Raw genomic sequence first — 24,699 nt, 5'->3', positions numbered from 1 at the left:
TTCTTTTATAGTAATTAACTTTTTAAATCTAGAGGTCTAATTTTGCATGCTAGACACCTCAAAATTCAGACAAAGATTAATGTTGTATGGTCAAACCGATTATATAAAATGTTATAAGAGTATAATATTATAGTGGAACAAAAAATAAAATTAAAATGATTGAAATTTTTCCTTAAACATTACTTTTTTAGCCTTTCCTTCAGAAAGATAAAGCAAAAAGGATCAAAATTAATTGGTAGTTAACCGATTACGGTATTGACTCTAAAATATTTAATAGTATATATATCAGATATATTCAAAAGTCAGCTAAATATATATTCTGAATGTAACATTTCAAAGTTGAGGAGCCACCAATAAGTATTCACTTGTCTAAATTGTACAGTGATGTTAAATAATAATAATAATAAAATGATTTCCATTCATCACAATATGAAAAAGTCTAATCATGAGATTACCATTTTTGCAGGATTTGCAATAATAACTATCCGAAAGATTGGATAAAACCCCTGTTGATGAACATGGAGTCACCAGCTATCATCAGCTGAAAGAAGTTTGAACAGACAGTTTCCAAAAGAGTGGAGAAAAATGAATTTTTTTATTAAGTCCAGAAAATGGTGGATGAGATTCCCTCTAGGCCCTTTGTGTCCATGGGCCAGAAGTTCGATTACAATAAAGGCAGAGTTTTTAGTTTTACGTAAATAGGCACTAAATTGACACGTCTACCTTGTATTATGGTATAAGCCGGATATGTCATTTATTTTATTTTTTTTATATATAAAAGTCCCTTTCATGAATTCGCGTTTTTAATTATTATTTTTTATTCAATGTCATAAGAATTTCGAATGTTTTTTTCATCATTCATTTTGCCAATGGGCAACTAATCAACTTTACTTATATACTTAATATGGACTGCGTATAGAAATGTACATCGGATATAAATTTAATGCTAGGGGAAACCAAAGAACATAAGTTATTTATGTTACTCATCATTTCATTCTATTGTCATAATGAATCTGAAATTGAGAAAACGGAGATGAAGCAATTGTGTTATATATTTTTTTTTTTTTCATTTTTATGAAGCAAATGATATTAATATTTTATAGAAGGAATCAATGTTATACTTTTCAGGATTATGACTGTCTATAGTAGGAATATATTATCTCGTGTTCAAGTTTATTTCCTATAGTTCTTATAGCATTTTCTCTAAAATGTTGTTGTAAAAACTTCCAAGGAAGAAAATACCTATTTTCTATTTTAATTTATTGCTAATGTTGAACTAATATTTATGGGTAGTATCGACAAAGATATAGGTATTATAGATCTTCGTAAGAAAAATGTAGAAATTAGTAATGTGAATTATCACTTTTTCTTTATTTTCTTACTAAGTTAGCAAGCTCATATACCTCAAGGTTAATAGAAATACAAGGTTAGACCATTATGTTATCAGGCTTGCTAGAATTTTCTATTTAATGTATCGTACCGACCACTTGGCAAAACAGACAAATTTTGACAAAAACCGCAATCACTCATATACAATGACGTCAATATTAAGAAGCGTGGTAGAAGTCAAATATCAGATATGGTTATGGTATAACCTTGTATTTCTATTAACCTTGATATACCTAATGTTCTAAATTATTTGATAAATCGTCTTCGACAATTCTATATACCAAAGTGGTGAAACGTGGTAAATATCTGTCCAAATATAAGTGGCTTAATTAACTGCTAATTTTTCCGCTACAAATGCTCTGCAGTTTAGTAAAAACACTAAAAATGTGGCCAAAAATGAACTATGTGAACATATATTCTCAGACATAATTGGAACAACAGCTTTTTTCTAAAAGACAATAAAATGAAATACCATGCAAATATAGTATCCGTAACATTTATAACGTTGGGCATTTTGTCACTTCTCTTAAAATCCAAAAATGTACCTCTGAATGTCATGTTCATAACGGTGGACTTGGCTTAGAACAGGTTTTATAAATCAAATAAGTTTATTTTTGTTTTATAATGATAGTACACATTTATAATTTGGTTTATACAGCTTTGAAAGTCAAATCAGTGTTGACGACCCACATTATTTATTGACTGAATAAACCGAACTTCATTATTTTAGTACAAAGTGATTTTTTTGTTTCTCTTAAAGAATTTCTGCATTTAGAAGTTTTAAAAGGATTTTTTTTTACAAAAAGATGTAAGATTTAATTTGCAACATACTAAATTTTAAAACTGCAGATGATTAGTACATTAAATAATCAGTTATGGAAGATTTTGCAAAGGTTTAAAAATGTTGGTTTTTCCTAAATAAATGCAGGTTCAATCATTTCTTGGCAAAATCTATTTTCACGGCCAATGAACGTTCCTCACTACTGAAACGCATGATAGCTAGTGTTTATTTATTCACAAATCCTGTTCAGTCTTAACACCGAACCAATCAGTCCTTGGGACCGGGTTTTAAGACTATTAGTAGGACATAACTAAATAAGTTTTATGACTGATAAGCAGGACTGGACCGGGCCATGACTGAAATGGACAGAACTACAGTCTCAATCTTAAATAAGGACCCGCATAAGACTAATTATAGTAACTGTCTGTATTTCTAAAAAAAATCTTTAAAGTATATCGTATAGAATGAACAACACCCAGCCCGCTACTATTTCTACAGCCTGATTGCCACGCATTATAAAAAGGAGGTTATGTTGCTGGACCCTGTTTAATCAAGTACCGGCATTCATCATGGCTAGTTACCACAGCTAGCTACACTATTAATGATTTTACTCCTCTGTTGATCGAGTATACTTGAGTATTATTGTCTAACTAATTATATAACTTGGGCGGATTCTCCCTTTATCTTAATTAACAACGGGAATTGTGCAAGGGAAAAAAAAGTTGCATTCGTCATAATAGGAAAATGATACAGCGACGTCATCTGTGGTTTTATAAGAAGCAACATCTTGAGAGGAAAAAATACTTACCTTAGTGGTGTTTTAGTCTTTATTTAGGACAGAAAACTGAAGTCCCGTCTCGGTTCGGTACAGTTCAGTCCTAAAGCTGATAAAGTTTGGTCCTTGATGTCATCACTAAACTTTATTTCTTCTTGTTTTAATGGGATCAACCAATGAAAGGACTTGGAAAGGAAGAGGTGGCAAAATTTTAACAACTATTATTTATTATTTTAAATAGATTAAGGAATTATTGACAACTTTCATAATATAACAACAAGACACAACATACATATATATTATTGGGAAGTAAGTTTAACAATTTTTTTATTCTGTTAACAAAATAAAAATCTTTTCTTCTTGGTATAAATCTTGTTTTTTTATCAGAGTCAGAATGAATATTTTTTATGTCACTCTGATCAATGCCATCAAATTTTACAAGGGAAGATCTTTCATTGGAGAAAAAGGAATACTCTTCATATGCGCAAGGATGTTCTGGAGAAGGCTTACCAAGGTGATCTTTCTATTCGTTGTGAGGTGATTCACGTAGCTCCGATCTAGGTTGACGTTCTTGTGGAATAAATTGAATGTCAAATCACTATTTATCATCACTGAAAATACTAGGCACTGCAGAGGGTTTCAAATAACGTTTTTGGAGCTTATTATCTTCAATTCCATAAGATCAATATTTCCTCTTGTAGTCTGTACTCTCATATACAAAGTCATCCTCGAGAGAAAAGACCCTCGAATACTTAGAAGGTGCCTAAGTCCCATTGCTGTCCCGTGGAATGGCTCTAAGCCAGACACCTTTTGAGGATTCATCCAATGGAAAAGAATGGAGCGATAACCTTGCTATGGCTGGTTTTACATCATATCCGGAGGAGCACTTATTAGGCATGATCTGAAATATATAGATAAATTATTAATCCCATATCCACAAGTGCTACAGGATATTTTACTTACTGTGTTCAAAAGTAGATCGTAGAAGAGATAGAAAAGTACACAACCACAAATAATTCACAAGCTTTATTTAAATAAGCAAATGCTATATCCTTTAACTTAGATTGTTGTCAGCAACGCAGGTTTTAATTATGATGAACAAAGTTGTATGAAGTATATATTAAATATGCTGTTGAATATAAAAACACGAGGGAAAACCAATAGCTTCATAAGGGAAATTTTCTTTTCTTTTTTTCAACGCGTGAGCGTTCCAGTTATTCTAGATTTCCATGACGTAGTACGTATATTGATATTATAAATTATAAGTTGTAATTGAAGCTAAGTGAAAGTCATGGCAAAAAGAGAAAACGCTGGCCCGTCCTCTTGGAAAAAATATTGTAAAAATATAAAAGTATATAATTTTTTTTTACCTAAGTAGATTTCAGGTAGCAGTTGTGGCCGAGTGGTTAAGGCGTTAGACTTGAAATCTAATGGGTTCTACCCGCGCAGGTTCGAACCCTGCCGACTGCGAAATTTTTTCTCGTGAAATAAATATTCAATGAATTTCTGAAGCTTGAAAAATGTCTTATTTAACTTTTTTTTACAATTTTTACTTATAGATTTTGTAAATCTATTAATTCTCGTAAACTCCATTTAAAATCACAATAGATCCTTCCACTTCGATGACCTTCATGTTCTACATACTAATTAGGGATAAATGATTAATGAGTTTTTTCTGTAGTTGTTTTATTCATTGATTTTTAATATGCCCATAAATTAGATCATCATTAGGAGATAAAGAATCATACTATCAAGAGAAGAAATATATTCATATATATGTACCATTTGCAAATATAAATCTAACACATTTTATATTAATGATATAATTGTGTACTTATCTCTGATTTCTTATTTATTACTAGATACATCATGTTTTGACAAATCGTACTAAAACATAAAACTCATATTTTGTTCAAAGTGAAGCTCTTTGACCTCAATAACGAGCTTTAACTGGCCTTGAATTGCCAAACAGACCTTAATAATATAGTAAGGATCAATTTTTGTCAAATCCTCAAGCTATTTATTTCTTGTGAACATTCAAATTGGGTAAATGCTTGCAACAGGCTGATAGCTTAATATAATCCCCTATTCTGTAATATAGGAGCTTGAAATCAGGCAAGGATGAATACCAATGGTTCTTAGGCCATTACTTTGTTAATCCTTTAGCATGAACTACCTTTTTAATATGAGTTGTTTTTTTGTTCTTTTTTAAAGGGATTATTTATCATAGTTGGTTTTAAAATGCATCATAATTGCTTTTAAAAATGACGATATCTGGATCATGCACTCTCAATGTGGTATATGATTACTTAGACCTTTGATTCTACATCTCTCGTGATCTGAGATTTAAGAAGCACATACACTACATTCTAAGGAAGGTCAATCAAAACTTGGGAATAATTAAAGGAAGTTTCAAAACCTTTAACCCTACGTTCATAGTAAAACTTTACAAACATTATGTCATTCCCGAGCTTAATGTATGGATCTGCGATCTGGAATCCTTCCAGAACCTATTTGATTGAGTAAGTTGAAAATGTACAAATTAAGTTTGTGTACCTTTTCCCTTGATTGGGAGATAACAATATGCAAAATTAAAAAACTTTGGCTCATCACACTGTATCATAGATATGCCATTAAGTATTTATTACGCTCCAACAAATTTTCAACAAAAAGAAAACCCCATCTATTCGACACTAAAGAGACGACTATACAGGAAAAAGGAGACAAGACAGTTCAAATAAAAAGTAAAGAAAAACTACGTATATGAAATATGTTCAGGATTCACGTCACCTCGATCAAAAAATATAGAAAATACATACATATATCCCGTTCGTTGAGGATTAGGGTTATGTATTTTTGGTTTAAAGTAACTTTTATCATCTTTAAGAGCATAATTATGATTCAAATACTATGAAGTATGGTTTAATTAATAGTTTAGGTTGCTAGTTAAATCTAAAGAAAATACATAACCTTAACCGAAACGTTTACTTCTATTAAATTGCATTAGATGAATCCTAGTCAAAAGACGGGATAACAATGAACTGTGCATATGAAGTTCAAAGCGCATATACAAAGTTTTAGACGAATCAGAATTAGAGATAAGCAAAAAAAAATTCTTGATTGATATACATAACTTTTTTTCCCCTTATAGTATCTTTACCCCAAACTGGATACTAAAAAAAGGCTACTTTTTCTATGAAACAAGACTTTCTCATCACAAGACCATCTGCCTCCCAAAACCAAATAGGGTAAGTTACGTATCGTCGGACACATCAAAGAGGTATTTATGCTCATATACTTTATATAGACATCGTGCGTTATATTTGGGATTTTTTTAAATAAACACATTGATAAATATATTCGTAGGAAGTTTTGTATCCAAATATTTCATCGAAATATCCAATAAAAAATATATTAAAGATTTAAAAACACTATCAAAGAAGCACAAAATTCATCAATTCTGCCAAGTTTCAAATCAAAATTATTAATTTTGGACGTTATTCGAATCATGCCTTACTTTAAAACACCATGAAATAGCAAAAATATAGGAGATAAATATACATAGGAGTTCAAATATTGTTTGAATATTTGTCTCTTGGGTGGATAAAGTTCAAAATACAATGTACCTACTCTTGTACACAGGAGAAGCCTTGATTATTTGGCAAAACGGATTGAGGGAGTAATTGACACACGGTACATAAATTAGAAGAAGAAATTAGAAAAAGAAGAATCATCACTCATCTTTTTATCGCATGAATAATTAATATAATTTATAAAGGATCATGTCTGTGTTTACAACTCCGCCTCGGGATAGAATAAAATAGACTCAGTTCTGTGGTATGATACCATGTATTCCATAGATACCTCCAATGTCCCATTCACTATTAAATCTCTACTCGGATTATAACTCCAGCTACGTATCTATGGAGTCTTTCAGAGTCCATGTCGCTTCAACTCATGGAACCTCGGGGAAATAATCAACTTTGGAAAGATGTGTTTTAATTATTGTATCTTGTTTGCTCCTATCGTCAAATCCAGAAAGTTAAATCCTCATTTCCGATACGATTTTATATTTCATTGAGACTCTTCCATGTCAAAATATATATTGATTATCATTCTGATAATATGTTTGACACTCCTTTATTACTAAATTCAGTTGCTCATTAATTCAATGATTAAAAATTGTTTTATTAATTAATTAATTTAATATTATAATATACAATTCATAAAGGAATTAATTTGAGTTACTTGATTGATTAATTAGTTCGAATATATCGCCTTGCTTGGGTAATTAACCATTGGGAAAGGTGGAACATAATATTGGATAAAGAATCTTCTTCTGTCCCATATCTTTCCCTCAGTAAAGGTATTCATTCAAGTAACTTCAAGATTCAACCCCCCACATTGACAATACTTCAAGGGGAATAGTCACGTTGCTCTAGTTAAACTTAATGTTGGTATGAGCACTTGTCAGGGGATTCATAACAATTATTTATGCTAGACATCAAATTTTGATAATTCCCCAAGGTGATAAGTAGGAGTGAAGCGACTCGAACTCTGAGACTCCATACCGTACTTGGATAGTTCTAATTCGGAGAGAGATTTAACCGTCAATCAAATATGTATTGAAAGTATCCATGGGATAAATGACATTATCTTGCCAAAGTAGATCCGTTATATTCCTTCCCGAGACGGAGTTGGATGAACGGATATAAACGTGATCCCTTTTATTAATTATTAAGATGTGAGGGAGTTGAATGTACCGAACGTCTCTTCCTCCTTTTCTTCTTTCTGATCAATAGCTATTTAAATGATTTTCTCTTCGGTATCTAACTATTTATTTGGCTACTTAGTGAGCTATTTGTTATTTTATTCAATTAAAAACACTGTCCGATAATATGAATTCGTCAATTATTTGGTTTATTTGGCATAGCCTTGCGTAGCTTTTAAACAATAATATGACGATAAAGATGCATTTTATTATTATTATAGGGTAATATATTAAACTTTTTGAAAAGCTCCAAAACAATTGTTTATTGATCCTTATTAAACAATTTGATTATAGTTAGAACTGATACAATTAAATATATCACAAACAATTAACATATTTTTGGAAGTTTAAAAAACATAATTCAAATTGTATTGACCCCCCAAAAAAAAAAAAACTAAATAAAACTCTGTTATGCTTATAATAAAATACAGGAACATAAAAATACGTTGATAACTTGTACATATATATTGGGTCTTACATACACATAATTTATTTTAAAATTGTGTTGAATTATTTTATGAAATTATTCTAAACTTAACTTAAAAGCATGATTTGATGACAAAAATGTTTTAATATTAATTTTAAAAGGGTTTTATTATATATTTAAAGAATATAACATGAATGATAAAATATGAAGATCATCAAAAAAAGTTTTAAAAGAAGTGACATATTGTATTGATAGATTTGTAAAAGCCACATTTAAAAATTGCAATAACATTTTTAAATAAAAATTTTGCAAGCCTCAGAAAAAAAATTTAATGGGTAAAACTGTTGTAGTCGTCAGGGTTCAAACCTGCGTGGGTAGACCCCTAAAAATTCAACTCTATCGCCTTAATCACTCGGCCACAACTATTATTTAAAGAATATTTATATATTACTTACTAGTAAAACATTTTTTTTTTCAGGTAGAAATTCACTAACATTCATAAAAACATAGCGTCAAAATATTAAAGTACATTGTACATAATATTATCACCTTATCTTCAAATTTGTCATTTCATATTTTTAATTGTCCTTTTTACACGATGACATCATTTGTCATTTGATGTGCAAATGAAGACAATCCAAAAATAATTTAGAAATAAGCTAATGTTTTACATATTATAAGAAATATTTATATCTATATTTGTACTAGGTAAATTATTCAAACTGTCTCATTAGTTACTTATTACCATGCGTGTACACAAATAATTATTTGTGTTCTTTGCGTAAATCTCCGTTTCTTCCCAATGGTATTTGTTCACTCAAGAGACTGAAATATCTTTGAAAAATATTTACCTTTTATGTAAATTTTTAATTTATCATACCTATACATTTTTTTAGGGAAGATTAGGGGGATGAATGTTACTAAATTATTTCTGAGTTATTAACAAATTATATAATTAATTATCAAACTTTCAAATAATGTTTTTATACATCTTTATTATTTATCTACGACTACAACGTTGAGTGACGTCATCAAGGGGCGACCTTTATAAGTTTTTATTACGGAGCTGGATTGAGACTGAACTGGAAAGGACTGTCGTCTTCAGTTCGTAATAAGGACAGACACAACACTTCAGATGAGGGAAGGGAAGTAACGGAGAGTTATATATAAGCAAATTGACTTAATTTTATTTACTAAGAGAAACAAACGGATATGAGGTAGGAGTGTAAAAGAAAGGAAGTCATAAAATTGGGCCTAAGAACAATTATTAGTGTATATTTATGTATATGAATTTGTGTAATAACTTTCTATATGTATAAGAATATATGTATATTGTATAAAGAGAATCATTAAACAAATCCCTCCGACTTCCATCGTCTTATTTTTATTTTATTAGCCAAATTTGCATATTTGGATCAAATCCAAAAAATGGAAATATTCACGCTCTGAATATGTAACATGAAATTAAAGGCTTTACTCAGCTAAAGAGTATATGTTGTACATCCATACCTACATAAAGAAAATTATATTACGATTTATAAGGAGGATGGATAAAACGAAGTAGGTATATGTCTATAGCTGTAAATTCTAAGCAGTTTCGGTATGTAACAAAATTAAAATGAAGGTAAACATGTAATCCTGACAATTTGAATAACTTTTGCAGTAGAGCAGCTTAGTTGTGATGACGTTGTATTAGATATTCAGAGAAAGGATATACACACTAATCTTACTCCGTATTTAGCAAAAACAAAGGCAGAAATGACTCAGTTGTCGATTCTAAAGTCCAAAAAGAGCGTACACTAATAACTTCTCCATCATAATTTTAAGTGTTACATAGGTCTATCACGTCACTTGTGATTGTGCTACTATTATTTAATTCTTGAAGATATGTTCTCTCTTAAGAATTAAATAATACTTATAATAGCATTGAAAAATACTTTTCAGATTATCACCTTAAAAATATCACACGTGTTAAGAACACGTACTTTATACGACTCAGTTATTCATCTGTAGAGATGTAAAATACGTGCATTTTTTGGAGTGCAAGAATATAATAGTACAATTTACTTCTACAAGTTTCAATTTGGATGTAATACCCTTGTATAAGCAAATTGTAAGATTGTATCCTCGCACGCTTAAAAATGCCTGCACTTTTACATCTCTAATCTTCAGTGTGACTTTGTGTATTTTGTAACCACGTGCACTCACGATTACTTTTGACTTACAATTGATGTTCTCTCTTAAATAATTTGATTATACTACTTTTACTTTTCGGTAGATTTTTAAACAATATACAATTTTTGAAAATGACAGACTCTGTTCTTTTTAGTGGTGTCAATTAAAGTTAAATCAGATTACTAATAAGAGATCTAAAAACCTCTAAAGCAGAATTAGCATTAAGGCTCACCCTGGAGAATTTGAAATATTTTAGAAGAAAAGAACAAAAAATTAGTTAACCTTTATATGACAGAAAATGACCAGAGGTGTTAAGAAATATAATTATATAATTAATATATACCACTTAAAATCATCTTCTATCTAATACAAATGCACCACATAACGGTCACAAACTTAAATTATCAATTACTTAATATTTTTTTTAAATATTTATTAATTATTAAAATTATTTAGATAATACAAAGATAATTAGATATCTTTAAAATTAAATAAAATTAACCATTTTGAATATATTATTATTAAAAATTCAAAAAAAAAAAATCAAATTAATATTTGTTATAGCTGAATTATTTCAACAAATCCTCTTAATCTATAAGATATTAAGAAGATTTGAACTAATAAGTTTTCTAAATTAATCAAGTTTATATCTTTTTTTTAAATATTTTTTATGTTGTATTATAATACGCTTTATCGCAGGGATTTTTGCAAATTTTTTATTATTATACTTAAGTTAAAAAATTAACATTTATATATCTGTATATATGTAAAATAATGTTTTTATGTGTGTGTCTCCTTTCTGGGTGCCCATACCGTAGGACCTAGGAGGCTGAAATTTTGCATGGGTGCCATTTTTGAACCATGAAAGGCTAAGAAGGGGGTGCCGATTTTTGGGGGTCATAGGCTTAAGGAGACTAGATAAGGGGTTTAATTATAAATCAAAAAACAACTTTACAAATACTGACGTTTTCAAAATTAAAAAAACTTTAGGTGCAAAATAGAAATAATTTAAAATTGCATTTTTTTTTTGTTTTTGTTTTTTAAGGTGCAAAAAATGGATTTTCAATGAAATATAGGATTCGTATATAAATTAAAATTTGTAGAAATTTGTTTGGATATAAATTTGACATAAAAATTAATGTTTAACTGAAGTATTTGTCACTTTCTGAGTAAATTTTTTTCAATTTTTGCCATTTTATCCCTCTTTTTTTCATCAAACGTCACTTTTAAATTTTTAAAAGAAATGGCAAAATTACATAATTTTTGCAATATTTGAAAAATTAATCATTTATTGAAGATTATTTCTTAAATTATATTATTCTCCATAACCTTTTTCTTTTTGTAGGTACAAAAAATATCTTGCTGGGTTTGTGTTCCTATTTAAAATCCCAATAAATGATATTTACTACTAAGATATTAGATGGACTCGTCGCCTTGTACATTTTTTTAATACATATATTAGTATTTTGGTATGTTACTTTAAGTTTAAGAATTAGCATTGACCATTGTCAATGTGATTTCTCCCTCCCTCCTTGCACTAGCAACGCAGTGTAACCTTTTACTGGTAAACATATATACATGAAGAACATATATGTAAGATTATCAGGAAGAGTGCAAATCAGGTGTAATAAACTTAACTATTGAGAAAGAAGAAATAACTAGGGTTGCAATTCGATATTTTAGCAGAATCCAAGACCAATTTAACTTTTATTTGCAAGATTTAAGTTTTGTAAATAAGGTCTTGATCGGTTTCACTCTTCTTTTTATTAAATAAATGTTACTAATATTAAGTGTGTTTTAAAATTTACCAACTTTGACATATTCTAAGTGGACGCCATTAAGGTGATTATTGTTAGTTTTTTCACGATACCGATATTTTAGCACTGGTTCCTTTAGCAAAATTGATTGAACTATTTACCTACTTTTTTTTACACTTTTTCGAGTAAAATATATAACAACTAGATATGTGCTCGGTAGAGCCCAAACCTCCACCTATGAGCATTATTCAAAAATTGGACATTTTGCTGTATGAAGCATCTTTAGTAAACATACATATCAGATGTTGAAAAAGTCATGATACCTTCTAAAAATACAGTTTTTGAATAGGTGTTGTTTTAGTAAATCTGTAAGTTCCGATACATTTTTAATACCTTAGATTCTAACCCGTTGATTGATTTACATGTTGTAATAAGAATTATGTATATGTTGCGATGGAGGCAAGAAGATAAGCGATTTAATCTTCGCCGGAAGGATCAGTTCGGCCATCATGAAGGCTTAAATATCAGCAAAGCCACAGTCTGTCGGGTCAGAAATGGTGTGGGTGATGGAGACAACTCCAAGAGTGGAAGACCTACCAAAATGAAGCCTGAAAACATCATGGAGCCCTGTTAGGTCAATCCAACTATGAATATGTCAGAGTACGCCAAGAAGAAGATGCATCGGTCTACTGTGGGCAAGGACATCAAAAAGGCTGGAGGAAGGTTGCTTAGAAGAATTGAGATATCACTTTTGTCCCAACATCAAAAAGAACTAAGTCTTCAGCGATGTCAACAGCTCGTGAATGATCGGAAACACAACACCAGCCGGGTAAATTTTTTTCCTCTGATTAAAAGAACTTTACTGTTGACCCTGTCTACAACAAGCAAAATGATCGGGTGTTATGAATTGGCAAGGCTGACAACAACACTGGGAAGTCACCAAGACCTAATATCCGGCTTCTGTGGTGATGTTAGGGGCTGTGACATCAACTACAGAAACAATGTCTCCAATTTGGTTTCCTGTTGAATACCGGTTACCCCTGACCGACTACTTGATGGGGTTGAAGGAAAATGTAGTCCTGTATATCACAAAGACCATGAAGAAGTCTAATAGGCTACGAACGTATTTCACCAGGAGGGGGCTCCGGCCCATATTGCTAATATTATACAAGAGTGGATGACAAATACCAGATCTGAATCCACTGTATTACTCCATTTGCTGACAAATTGAGAAGAAGGCCTCCAAATTCCACCAACCGAATATTGATGCCCTGAATACCTCAGTTACCAGCAGTTGAGAATCATGAAAAAGGACCACGTTGCCTAATGTGTGCAAGGGGTTCCGGTGGCCGTTGGAGGCTGTCATTGGGGCTGATGGGTCCCAGAATCATAATTAATTTACATTGTTATAGGGAAAAATGTAATAAAGTAAAAAAAATTATGTACAAAGTCATCCTGATCAATTATGAGTATTTCAATGACTACATAGTGGCAGGTCTCAGTACTTTTTCTACGACCGGTAAGAACAACAATTTGAGCTCTGTACTTCCATATGTTCCAAAGTGATCGATGATTATGAATTTTTAATGTTTTGTACTTCTTTGACCTTTGACCTCGACCTCTCAAAATTCCATGGCATCTTACTGTGATTGTGCTTAATCTTCTCAACTTGTAACGTTCGTCTTAATCCTGGTAACCAACAGACAGACCAACTAACAAGCAAAAACTGGGGGAAAACCTCCCTTAACCTTTGTTGTCAGAGTGGAGTTAAGAATGATTTCAAAGACAAGCCCTTACATTTGATAGTATTATTTTTCATTTTTCTCATGCAGGCTCTGAAATGGGGGGGGTTATGTCATCAGCATGTTATAATAGCAGTTTTATAATAATGTTTTGGCAGCAAAACGTGTAATCCCGGGGTTGCTTTAGAAATACTACAATAATTTCTAATTTTCAATAATTACAAAAAAAATGACATAACTTGTAAGCAAGTTCCTTTAAAACTGGGTCACTCAATATGTCCACCTTCAGCATCAATTCCACACTTTATATATCACCGGAAGGCATGCAGGAGTTGATGACAAACACCTCAGACAATTTTTCCCACGAAGCCACCATGGCAGCCTTCAGTGAGTGCACATTTGGGGTGTGGAGTTATTTTGGTTTCTCTCTCCAATGTCCCCACACAGCAAACCCCAGCAGGCTCTAATTAGGGACGGAAGGGGGCCAAATCTCTTTTCCTCTCCAGCTTTCATGACCTCTGTAAGAAGGTAGTGTGGGGGTTTAGTCTATTAGGACAATCCCAAGCCACCCTTCACGGCACTCCTGATGGTCCTAGAAGCCACGGTGAAGTCGTTGTTGAGGCAGTTCATCGATTTGGCGGGTTCCTCCCTGATCTTCTTCTCCAAGCTAGACAGGAACTTCGGATCCTTATTTAAACTGTGACCTTCACTTCCTGCTTTACTGAAGAGGTCTTCTCCTCCATTATTCATCTAGGCCACCTTTTAAACCCAGGATCCTGGAGGATTTCATAACGTCCATAATCCTCATCCCCTCAACTTCAGAATCTTGGAGATATGAGATGTGGTGCTTTTTATCTTTTTGCTCACTCATGATGATGAAATGTTTATTATCGTTTGTTTATCCACAAAAATAGCTAAACCAGAATGTCTAAAAAAATCACTTACCCTACCTATATTAATAAAAAAATTAACATAAATTAACAGTCCACGCTTTGCTGTCCATTCTTGCATATATTATTATTGAATTATGTACTTTTACAAAAATAACACAAAAGATAAGTGGGAATTATTTTTTTGAGAGAGGAAGATGTTGACACCAGAAAAATCTATTAAAGCTGAAAAAAAGGATAAAGAGTACACACATCACGGGGTTTCCTTTATTTATCTGTAAACTGTATTTTTTCTTCACGAAAAGTCCACCCGTACTATTGTCATGCTTTATACAAGCTGTTCCCCACTCAGAAATACTTTTGTTTAAAATCTAATAATACATTTTCACACTAACATAACCATTTGCACATTAAAGTAATTTGGAATAACTAAAGGCGACTTGTAACTCCAATATTAAGTAATTGATTTTTCAAGTAAGCAAACCATAATCAAACCAAAATGATAGTTACAAAAACAGAACATCACCAGGTAAAAATCTGACCGAGAAAAAAAATCGAACCCTCTCTCAACACTAGAAAGAACTATTTACTATATAAACTCAAAAAAAGGAATAATAACGATAAACCAATATATTTTTTTATGTTTAATATTATACGCATTTTAATTTTTCATGTAAAAGCATATTCAAAATTTGGAGTAGGCCCAATACAATATTTTTACGACTTTGGAGAGTGATGTTTTTTGCAATAGAATAAAAAAAAAAATTAAGGTAATAAAATACTTATTTTCTTAGTAGTTTGTAGATTGATGTTATTATTCCCCGGAAATTTTCCTTGAGTAGCATCCCGGGAAAGACATGTTTAAATATCATTATCTCGTTAGTAAATAATAAAAGTCATATATTTAAATACTATTTTTAGTTATATTTGTTGTTCAATATTCTTCCTTCACAAGCAATAACAGCCTCGACACAGCCACAGGAGGAGGGGACTGGAAGGACCGTAGCTCCACAACCCACGCCCTCAAAAATAAAGGAATTTTTCTGGGTTAGTAAAAAATATCATTTTGAAAGAAAGAGTAATTTTTTTTTTCAATAACTTATTTTCTAAGGTTATTCGATCAAATTCCCAGCCCAAGCATCCCCCTAAAAGAAGCGCCTGTTATGACGGCAGCGAATCGAAATTTGCATGAGAGGTACAACAGACATTCTTCTCCAAGACGAAACTAAAGGGGCAGAAGTGAGCCATATTATTGCAGCAGAAGTTTTGATTGTTCTTGGGATTATAGAGGACATGCTTAATGGACATTAATGATGTTGTAGAAAGTGGAGATGGAGGTGCCAGCACGGTATCTTTCAAACCATATCGGCACTGACTATGAGATCGCAACCGTGTTGCCTTTTTTGCTATTGTATGCCATTTTTACACATGGAGACATGGGATAAAAGCAAAACTTGTTTAGTTTGATTTCACTTGTCATTTGGTTGCATTACAAATGACCTTGTATTTAAAAACTTCGAGGATACAATTGTAATTAAATACTACTGCATATTTTGGGTCCCCACTCTGTAGAGCCTGCATATCCAGCTTTTTTTAAATTCTGTAACCTGATCCGACCTGCAAAAAAATTACTTAAACAGTAAGTGACAAACAAGATTATTTTTTAGTGGGTTAGATTTATTTAAACATAACTTAAATTACGATGTATTCCTCGCAAATTATCTTTTGAATGCCACATGCGCAGGTTTGATTCACGGTCGCTTCTATAGTGAATATATATTATGTATATTCACTTCAAAGACCATTCATATGTTTGATAGATTAACAGGGCATGAGCAAACTGACAAGATAAATTATTAGCAAGCTGGTGTGAAGGTCTATAGTTTGTTGTTTAAACAAGTTTTAAAAAAATATATACATGATGAAAGAACTTTCAGAGCGTCCTTTATGTTATTAATTTGAATTTAGGAAGTTGTATTATTTTGCCGCAAGATGGCGCACCTTTCTGTCGCTTTGCTTACCAAATAATATAAGTAAACAACGCTCACACACCATTGTCATACCCACAATGTTTGCTTATACTTAATCCCACACATTAAATGAAATCTAAAATAAGCAATGACAAATCCTGGGAAATAGGATCCCGGGATCCTGAGAGAGAACCCTTAGTAGGTATATTAGATATCTAGTAATACGTTAAATAGGGTTGAATTGTTTATGGGTGAGTGGGCTTATATTCCTCCTACCTTTCTAATAACAATCCACCTGAATAATTTATGAGTTTTTTTCCGGTACAATATTATTATCATACAATAATAAATGTAATGGTAAGAAAAAGAATAAACCCACCACAAAATAAGTAGAGTCTACATATAAAAGGTTAACTTAAAAATAAATGGATTATTTACGCATGGTTGGATAATAAAGCCATAAAATAATGCCTCTTACATTATTATGAAAATAAGAATAATACCTTTTTTATTTGATGTTACTGAGAAACATACATTTAATTAATAAATAATTGTAGTATTCGCTAGGGTGTTTCGTTTTGAGAGGATTTGATGAACCTTTTTTTCAATTTTGAAATTGGGGTAACGTGAAAAATTGTGCATTGGTATAAAAGTAGTTTGTTTAAATTATGAGCTCAAGGGAGTAGATTTAATATATTTTCTCCAATATACAGGGTGATCAAACCACGTGTATACATATATTTATTAAAATAACAAGAGGGTAAATACAGGAAAAATGAAACATTCAAAGAAAAATACAGAAAATAGTACCAAAAAAAAAAAAATGATTTAAATCCTTGCATTGCCTTCACTAAACACCTTAATCTGTTATGAACTTTATTGCTGAGGTTTTTAGGGATATTGATTCCGTCAAGTGAGGAATTTTACCTTCAGAGCTTCAACACTTGAATGATTTGAAGAACAGGCCTCACTCTCCAAGATACCCCATATTGCAAAGTCCATGGGGTTTAAATCATGAAAAAAAGAGACCACAGATCCTTTGGTAATAACCCTAACATATTCTCTTTATGGCATTCCTGAACAATACATATAAGTTGTTTGCAAAGTATTAGTCAGCAGCGCTCAATTGAGTGCTACTTCAAGCACTGCTCAAAATTCTAAAAGCGGGATAACCTAACCATTTGAGAAGAGCGATAAAATCACTCAAATTTTCGCTCATTATTATAAAAGTGTATTGCTTTTCCTGTTTCTACCTCATATGAGACAACATCAAAAATTTGAGAGTTAAAGAATAATTTTAAAGATGGCAAGAAAATGCAGATGAAGGTGTGTCTCAAGATAACCCGGAATATTTTTTTCTATGCTGTATCTGTGGCTCTCTGCTCTTTTCGATTGACAAGTTTGCGTCTCATGTAGCTTACCACCCTATGAAGACTCAGACGTCACTTGGCACTGCCGTCTTCTTCTTGTCTGGAGATTACATTAGAAGACGGATCTTTCTTTTCTGTAAAACAAGTTTCTCAACTGAAATACAATTTTCAAATATTTTATATTGTAAATTAACATAACATCTCAAAATCTCACGCAAGTAGAAGTTGAAAAACTTGAGAACCCTATTTATAATCTCAAACTAATTTCCAGGCTTAACTGGATGATATTGTATGAAATCTTCTAATTAGACGTCCCCTAAGACAGTGGCTCCCAACCTTTTAGTCCCCAAGGCACACAAATATAATTATGTTGTTCTCGAGGATCTTGGTAAAGATCTACCTTGTCTTCATAACAGTCGTAAATCCTATGCTTCCAAAAAGGATCCCGTAATAAGTAATCTATCTGAAGTCTATAATATAGATGAGGCTACATTGAGCAAGAGGAACAAAGCCGATAAGGATCAACCCCAAGAACAAGAAGGTCCAATAGAAAATATAAAGGTACCTCTAACTTCGATTGACAACAAATTGGCTTCAAGTCCGAAGAGTGAGATTAAAAAAACTTTGCAATTAATTAGTTCCAAATTGGAAATTGATTACTCCAAAAAAAAGCCCGCAAAACGACCCATCCTTACTTTTATTTCGAGTTTGTTAAATGTTCCAATTTGTGCTCAAGAATTTTACGGAAAAAGTGAACAGAATAAGATCTTAATTACTTCAGCAACATCAGAATTCTTCTTCATCAACGCGTATGGACCGAGTGAGAGAAAGTCGACTTTTTTTGAAGCTATTATAAATTCCCATAAGGAAATTCCTTGCCCCCTTGTTATTGTTGGTGATACAAATGTGGATTTAAATAAGATTAGTAGTCCAAACTTGAAAATTTTAAAGAAGTTAATGTTGGAGATGAATATGGTTAATCTATTACGGATAATTTCACCGAATGATAATATTTCACGGCGAATATGAAACAAGACCTCAAGAATAGATTTAGTTTTGGCTTCATCTAGTTTTATTGATAGAACAACGAATGCAAAATACCTCCCAGAGCTCGCGTCTGACCACAATATCTTACAATGGGATTTCAAACATGCCTATAAAATTAAACAATTCAAAATTCCTCGCTAGATCTTAGAGGATGAAGATTTTCAACAAAGTCTTCAACGTAGGCTGACAGTAAATTTTGATCGTACATTATTACCTGCTTCTAGGATAGCTTTGCAACTTAGTAATGCTATTCAAGTGACTACCAGAAATTTCCTCAAACGAAGAAGAGACGCCGGCAGAAAATTCAATGATAGCTTGGATGATATTCTAACACAAAGTTATCATTTTGTCAGGGGCATATATGGCAAATACAATCAATACTTTTAGAATTCATGATTTAGTTGATGAAGAGAAGAATAGGAAAAATGAACTTTAATTTTTTATAAATAAATTTGAAAAATTTAATTTTAAATATTGCTGGTGTCTATCTTTGACGCACGCCCAAAAAATCACAAAACTGTCCAAAAAGCTTTTTGAGTACAAAATCTTTTGTATATTACACCATCTAGTCTAAACCAATCGCACATATACAACGCAAGAATCACATTACTGAAACCACCTATAGAAAAAATAATGGACATGTTTTTACTAGAGCTATCATTAAGGTTTACGATTCCAAAGCCCCCTATATGACATCGCACCTTTTTTATAGTCTTCTATTTCTTTCCAAAAAATATTCAATTCCTACTCCATCAACTAATCCTTTCCTAGTTAATATTATTTGAGAAATTTTACAATGGCTTTTTTTTGTCTCTCAAAATTATCTTTGTATCAAGTTTCTTTTTTTAAATTAAGAGATAATTTATTTATGATATGTAATCAGCTTATACGGAATATAATATTTTTTAAATAATTTGTTCACTATGTAGTTGATGCATTACTATTTTTTTTCTTTTTGTTTACACCGGGTATTGAAGTGTAAGTAAGTAAATATTTAGATATGCAAATTATATGAGTCAGCCAAGTAAGGATTGTATTTATGTATTAGTTACAAAAAATGATTTATAATATAAAAAAGAATTGGGCACTCGGTAGAGTGCAAAACCTCCTCCTAAAAAAAAATTTAGTTTTTTATTCGAATTTGTTCAAATATGGTCAATTTTAAACATTTTGTGTTGCTTTGAACTTTGAATATTACCTCTTAACTTTAATCGCCTCTTACTGGGCCAATATATAATTTTCGTACCAATTTGTATTTAAAATCGATCAGTATCTTTTGCTGCTGAAATCTTAGTGACTAACAATATAGAATGAACACTCTGTAGATTGTAAATCTCCGGTTAAAATCAAATAGAATTTTGTATCTCAATTTGTTCAAAAGTTATGGTCGATTATGGATTTTTAATGTTTTGTGTCCCCCTGACCTCCAAGAATTCAATAACCTCTTACTGTGACTAATTGGTACTAAGTTTGATCAAAATTGGGAAGTAACTTTTATCTTAAAAATAAACTAAGTCAATTGTATATCAATTTTCCCCAATATTATGGTCGATTATACATTTGCTGTTATTCTGATGACTAAAGAAAAAAACAAACAGGGGCAAAAACCTAACATCCGTTCAATTATTATACTTTTATTACGCAGTATGTGTCCAACTGCATACATATACATATTAATAAATTGATTACAATGCAGATATATTGCAGTATGTAATCGATGAGTTCTTTATGAATTTTTGTTTTCATGAAAATATTGTTTTATCTATGAGTATGATAATGTTATTTTCATATTTTTCAAATTGAATTATAAAAAAATGGGTTAATTCATGTGCATATTGAATCATACAAGGTAGATAAAAAAGACAAATTGTATGCACTCATGATCCAAACTTACAACAAGTATAGGCTGATTGTACAAGTTGCCGTTTGGACCAGTGACACACTTTTACAAAGTTTTTATCGTTATCTCCTTATAAAATTATCGTCCTGTTTAAATTAATGTTAAATGACAAATTTTATGATATGTTATTTTGAAGAAAAATTAGACTGTCCAACAGCAAAAATGGCACAAAGAAAGTATACACTCAGTTTAATAAAGCTTGATCTTCTAATACCAAATACGGTCTTATTTGTTCTCTGCTAGTCTTGTGGCCTTCAGAAGGAAGCCATATATTTTTCGTGGTTTTTGGCGATTTTTAATGTTCAAAGCTATTTCAATCCCTCGTTGATGAAGATAAGTATACATTAAATTAATAGATTTTAAAGCCAAACTTAGTCATATTAGTTAAATCTCCCAGGCGTTTTGAAAATAGCATTAAAAGCGTATACAGGATGCACTGGTTATAGTGTTCCCTGATGTATATCACATACATATACAGTCTAAAGAAAAAGGGGAGTATAATATAAAGGGAGCAATGCATCATTTTTTTCTTTAATATATACCATAATTCATATACATTTACAGTATATATTAAAAGTTGTATAAAATGGGAAACGCAGGTATTTAAAAATGAATGAACTCTTGCAGGCTTTTGGTTCAAATCATATTAAAAAAGAAAAAAAAGTAGGGAAGTACTTTATATACTATTTTTAAACAATGAATGTAACATTAGATGAAGTTTCAAATCATATTAAAACATTATTATTATTATTTTTTTATCCTTGAGGAGAGAACGCTTAAGAATTAAATGAGTATCTACTTGTGAGTTTTCTCATGAAAAACAGGGAGTAACTCTTAGGATTTGCTGGGAAATTATCTTCTATATCATTCAAACAAATCAAAATATATATGTCAATGCCTAATAACTGCGGACAATGCCGGGTAAGATTGAAAAGGGCCTGTTGTAACTGTTCCCAATCTTCCTTGCTCATTATTAAATCTATTCATAGCTGAAGTACTCGACTTAGACTCTAGATTTAACTAATCAAATCAAAATTAGTTAAATAAATAAAACCAGAAACGCTGTACTCGCCGATCTAATTTTAGTAATAAAAAATATGTTCCGATAAAACTTTCTTCTGCAAAATTGTTTTTAGTGTTTTTTTTTTTTGAGGAACATAAAATTCATTTTTCTGTTTGGTGGACAATTTAAAGAGAATATATAAAGTCTGAAATAATATATATTATTGGGTAAAAAATAGGAAGTTATAAATATGTTCGTTGCTTGACATAAAAAATAAGAAGCTATATCTTTTTTTTTTACTTATTTTTATAATAAATTATTCAGTTACTGAATATATGTTTATCATTTTGCATTTCTAACTAAACAAATTGGCCATTAAAATAAAAAAATATCGTTTAAAAAGGGCTGTATAACTTTGTGACAATAAAAACAAAAAGCAGGTATAATATTTACATTTTTTTAACAATATACATTAGGCTGGAGTTTATTTTCAAAAATTAGCTCGACATATAAAGTAAATATATATATCTTTAAGGGGTCAAAATGTGTTTTTTTTTTAGTCAATAGTTATCATTGACTAACTTTGAACCTTTTTTAAATCTTTAAATTTTACACTTTTTTAGACCAAAATGTCTTTTTGTATGGATATCATCTATTTAATACACATTACAGATTTTTGTTCAAATTAATATATTCAAGTTAGCAAAGTTATTATCAAAACTATTTTACAAAACTTTAAAACAATTACGTATCTACCTTTCCATAAGAAGGATAAGTGTAATGACATGAAATCTGGTATCAAATTACTCGTAGGTTATATTTATATAACAGGGTTTCCTAATCCATTTTAAGTAAATTCCAACTGATTATATAATAATTAGCTATATAGGTATTTTTTCGGAAATAAAGGTCATAAGAAGGTCACTCAAGTCACGGTCAACCATGGTTCATAGAAGTTTTGTAGAAATGAATTTGTTGTTTTTAACAAAAAGCTGTAATGTGTACTATGTAGCTGATGGTATCAAAACAAAAAACATTTTTTCTATAATTGTATAAAATTTCATACATTTATGGCCGTTTAGCTACCTTTTTTTTTTTTTGGAAATAAGTCAAAGATATCTATGGACTAAAGGAAACATTTTGAGATCTTAACTCATTTTGGCCGAGACTAAAAGATTTTGTACACATTATAACATCTCCTTCTAAATAAATAATATTTTTATAAATAAAAAATGCTTCATACGTCTCAAAATTTGGTCTTACTGTCTAATTCCACGATTACCAACATCATTGCAGAGGTTGGGAACTTAGTCTGGTTGAACGGTGGAACCGCATAGACCACGTAGGTAAAGTAACAGTTGTTCTTGGAGTTTTTCGACTACTCTATAGTCCAACTTTTCTTGTCCTGTTGCTGTGCTGGGCGTGAATCAAATTAGCTATAGTTTGCCTTTTGTCCTGTATCTCGACAATGAATGAACCGATTTTACACAATGGTATCTCATTTGAACGCTAATATTCACCAAATTATTGTGTTACCAAAATATCGAAACTTAGTTCTTAAATGAGGCCTCCCTGACACTATCAATTTGGAAGTCGCAATTTGCTGTCGTACAATGTAAATGATACTACCTTATGATACGTAAATAATGGCTACACAAACAAGAAAAAAGGCGGGGAACGCTTACAAGTCTGGTTTATCTTACCAATTCTGTTAAGTTGTAGAAATGTCTTGGAGCACCTCTTCACAGACTGTTAATCCCGTTGGCTAAAACTTATTCATTTGATAATTTTTGTTATGAGTTGTAATAGTGGCTCAAGCCAACTGTTAAATCATCTTTAGAATTAAATGAAGCAATTTTTAATTAATCAACCCTTAACTTTTTTTTATTGTTTTAATTATGAATTGAGGAATAAATCACTCATTATAAGTATAAGTTTAAGAGGGTATATTAAAACAAAAGTATAGGTTTGTTCTGTATAATTTGTAACTTGTACAAGATGTATCCTAAAAATTAGATGAATGATTTACAGTAATTGGGATGATGATAATGCAATAATTAAATATTCCATAGATGAGTGATATATTAATGGTGTAATTTTTGACTATTTCAACACAAATTACTAAAATATATATATTGGGGTCCCCATTATATAGTTAAAATACCCTAAGTTACATTACTCATAAATACATAATACCGTATAATTTAAATAGACCAAAATAAAATAATAGTCTTAATTAATAGTTGATATTTAGAATAATCAATGTTGCAATTAAATAATGCATTTAAAGACAAAGAAATAACAACTTGTACAATCATTGCAACTTGTACACAACATGGTATTACACAATATATAATATCATGGAATTCTATAGACAGTACATAATATGATATTATTTTTTTTATTATGATTAATTAATCCAAACAAGTAATGAATAATCTAACACAAAGGCAAGCAATGCATCCCTCATATCAAATAATATAATACTAATTATTAAGTTCAGTTTTGCAGTTATTATTTGAATCAGGGAGAGTTTTTATTCCCCAAAGCTGTCATCATTATTCTTGTATTATTTTTCATTATCACTACACTGTCATAAAGTCAATGGAGTCCAAAAGTAAAATAGTGTTGTAAAAGATAAAGGAAGAATTTGGGGAAAAGGATATCTTGCCTTAGAAAAGACTATATGTAGATCCAGACTT

General features: G+C 30.9%; 1 long non-coding RNA gene and 1 other non-coding gene across 2 annotated transcripts; one reads left to right on the top strand and one right to left on the bottom strand.

Moving 5' to 3' along the window:
- Nucleotides 1–3,154: 3,154 nt before the first annotated feature.
- LOC121113971 (uncharacterized) lies at nt 3,155–4,085 on the bottom strand. The gene is made up of 2 exons (XR_005863185.2): nt 3,909–4,085; nt 3,155–3,846 (listed from the first exon to the last, which is right to left on the bottom strand). It is a non-coding gene; the product is annotated as an uncharacterized lncRNA (long non-coding RNA).
- A 248-nt stretch (nt 4,086–4,333) lies between these two features.
- TRNAS-UGA (transfer RNA serine (anticodon UGA)) lies at nt 4,334–4,415 on the top strand. The gene has a single exon. It is a non-coding gene; the product is annotated as a tRNA-Ser (tRNA).
- Nucleotides 4,416–24,699: the final 20,284 nt, after the last annotated feature.

Source organism: Lepeophtheirus salmonis, chromosome 3 (genome assembly GCF_016086655.4).
Source record: "Lepeophtheirus salmonis chromosome 3, UVic_Lsal_1.4, whole genome shotgun sequence".
NCBI lineage: Eukaryota > Metazoa > Arthropoda > Copepoda > Siphonostomatoida > Caligidae > Lepeophtheirus > Lepeophtheirus salmonis.
The sequence above is the reverse complement of the archived record's forward strand: the minus strand, read 5'-3'. Positions and strand labels throughout refer to the sequence as shown.